Genomic DNA, 3434 nt, shown 5'->3' on the forward strand with positions numbered 1-3434 from the left:
ATATATATATATATATATATATATCTTTTATTTATTTTTTTAACAATCAAAATAAACTTATCTAATAAAAATTATATTTATGTTGTTTATTTTTATATCTTTTAAATAAACTTAATGAAAATAATAAAAAGTCAAAAATATATTTAATTTAGATTGATAAAATTATTTATGCTCTAAATATTGGTGTTAAACTTAAATTCGGTCAAAAATTACGTGTCTACATACACCATTTCAAATTTCTTCGTTTGAACCTCTTCTCTCCTGTCAAATTATCAATCAGAACTTGTTGCTCATTGATTTGAATCTGTCTCTTCCAAACTTCATCTTTCAACTCTTTGATTTTGTTCACCAATTTTGGGAGGATAAATTGGAATCTTGAATTGATTTTTTCTCTATCTCTCCATTGATAAAAATTACAATTGTTTGACTGAAAAGAAAAACAATATATTAACGTTATTAACGTTCACATCAGTTAAACAAAATCAAATAACTCAAAAAAAGTAACATACACCATAGTAGGGGCATGCCCAAAATCGTCTACTGGAATTCGACTTCGACCAAAAAGTTTGCATATGCAACAAACTTTTATGTTTACATCGTACTATGATTTTGAGCATCGGGCCTGATTCTTCCATGCATAGCTTATTCAATTTCACGTTTGACATTACTAATCCTAATAACAAAAAACGAAAAAAAATCAATCTGTTGAATTGGGGGGGGGGGGAATCAAGCTGAAATTCGAGAAAATTGCAAACCCTAAATTCAATCTTAGTTGAAGAAGTTACGAAAACGTTTGTTAATAAAGAAAAATGGTGGATGAAGAACAATAATGGTGGATGAAGAACAAAGAAGGAGCTTTTGTTCAAGATGAACAAAAAACAATGGTGGATGAAGAACAAAGTGAAAAGAATAAAAAAAAATGTATGGTTAAATAAAGAGTAAAGTTACCGTTAGGAGGCTTATTTGGATTCTACATGGATATATTATCACGTTGCGTCTCACAGAGAGGAGTTCATGGATGTGATCACGTCAGCGTCTGAGGGTGAACTAATATATATAAAAAAAAGTTCAGGAGGGTTTATGACCCCTGCAAAAGTTAAGTGTGTAGTTGAAAATATGGCTAAAGCTTGAAGGGGCATTTGACCCTTTCCTTTTTTTTAAAAAAAAAAACTATGTGCCATAAAACTATATGTTAAATTAGTAAATATCCATTAAACACCTGCCACTCAACGAATGATTAATTACCCTTCATCCAACTTTCCTAGCTCATTAAAATAATTAACTAACCAAATTAAAGTGCTTATATAAAATGATAATATAGTTTAGCTCAAACAACACCTCTTAAGTATTAGCTAACGCACACGCCACACCTTCATACATGGGAGTATGTCATGGACAATTGGACATGAAGAATCTATAATTAATAAAGTAAATATTTATACTTAAAAGTGAATTTAGGAATTTTTAACTTTATGAGTTTTAAATTATATAATGACAATTTTAAGTGATAATAATTAGATTTTAAATTAAATATTCATATATAACATAAGTTTTTCTGAATTCAGTTAAACTTTCATGCGAACTACTAGCTCTGCCCCTGTGTGCAATGAGATTAAGGACCCTTTTGGCCATGCAATATGATATCATGATATGAAATTATGAGACGAAATTTAAGTTTTGTTTGGACATGCGATATGAAGTTTTGGTGTTGTTTATTTTCTTATAAACAAAACTCCAATAAGTTCTAAAACTAATAAAATGACCCCAATTGTTTATTCAATATTATCAAATCAACAAAAAATCATAAAATCGTATAATAAATTATGACAAAGTTATTTGTTGTCTACTTAAGTAATTGTTTCATCAATATATTTTAGTAAAAATGAAAAACCTTTCACGGGCTCTTCAAGATTTTATTACTCAACAATCGTGAAGTGTGAGTTAAAGTGCCTATATGTTAGTGATAAAATAAATTTTATGTCGGTGAAAATAATAAATTTAAAAAAGTAATGATGTGATCATAAATTTTATTAACATGTGAAATAAATGGTTAGTAGTTATTAATGTGGGATTGGTTTAACAAAATATAAACTCGTGGATCAATTTTTAAATTAAAACATCTCAACTCATGATATGGTATCACCATGTGATTCCATATCATGGTTTTTGGAGAATATGATATCACATCTCATGATACGAATCATGAGATGTAATCAACGTAAAATGACATGTCCAAACACTAATTCCATTTCACGATACAATATCGTAATATGATATTATATGGCCAAACACCTACTTCATATCTATTTTCATGATATCCAACTAAGTTATTGTACTTATACCGATCGTGTCACAAGTCATGAGGCCTAAGTGATGAGGTAAATCTTTTTATTTTTTACTTTTACTTTACAACTAATTAACCACACTTGTTGCGTCACTTATTATTCTTTTTGGTGAAATTGTTGCAAACTTGTTTCATATATTTATCTTTTATTGTTCTTTTGACGTCCCCTTTAATCAAACTTGTACCGAGAACATAATGAACTTTTTACACTTTCTTTATCCTCATCAAAATATTGTTCTTTGTTGTCATATTTACACTACACAAAAATTGATTTTTAGTCCTCTTTCCGTTTTAATTTATGTGACACTTTTTATTTTTTGAGAGTTAAATAGTTTAAGTTTGACCGGAAATTTGCACATGAAATCTTTATTTTTTAAAAATAAAATTTTATATATTTGTAAAACTACGTAAAAAGTACTATAAGTCACAACAATTGATAATTCAAAATGTTTAAAAGGTCTATAATAACAGATAGTATTAAATAAATAGTATAAAATAATATTAGTATTTACTGTGTACTAATCCTAGTCCTATTAGGATTAGTAATCCTTAATTCTAGTCCTATTAGGATTAGTACTCCTTCCTATATCTCCTATATATATCTCCCATGTATTCCCTTAACACTTGAATACAATCAATATTCCTTCATGGTATCAAGAGCCAGAAAACCTAGATCTTCTTTTCTCTAGGTTTTTTTTTTTCTCTCTTTAGGGCACCGATTGTTCCCTCTCTTCTCTTGGGCGGCGGCAGCCATGACAACCGAGGTGGATCCTCTCGATTCACTTCCTTCTGGCGTTAAACTCCTTCTCAGGCATCTTCATGCCCTGATTCCCGAAAAATTATCAGACATAAATTACCCTACATGGAAAATCACCGTTCTTACAGCCCTTGAGGCTAATTACCTTCTCAAATACGTCGATGGAAGCACAGAACCGCCGCCGGCAGTCATCACTGCCACGGACAAATCAGAAAAAACCAATCCGGCCCATGCCGCCTGGAAAGCCGTGGATGGCCAGATCCGATCATGTTTGATTGCGGTCATCTCTCCCACGGTTCAGAAACACGTCCGATCCTACACAACTGCTTCAGC

Source organism: Solanum pennellii, chromosome 7, assembly GCF_001406875.1.
Source record: "Solanum pennellii chromosome 7, SPENNV200".
NCBI lineage: Eukaryota > Viridiplantae > Streptophyta > Magnoliopsida > Solanales > Solanaceae > Solanum > Solanum pennellii.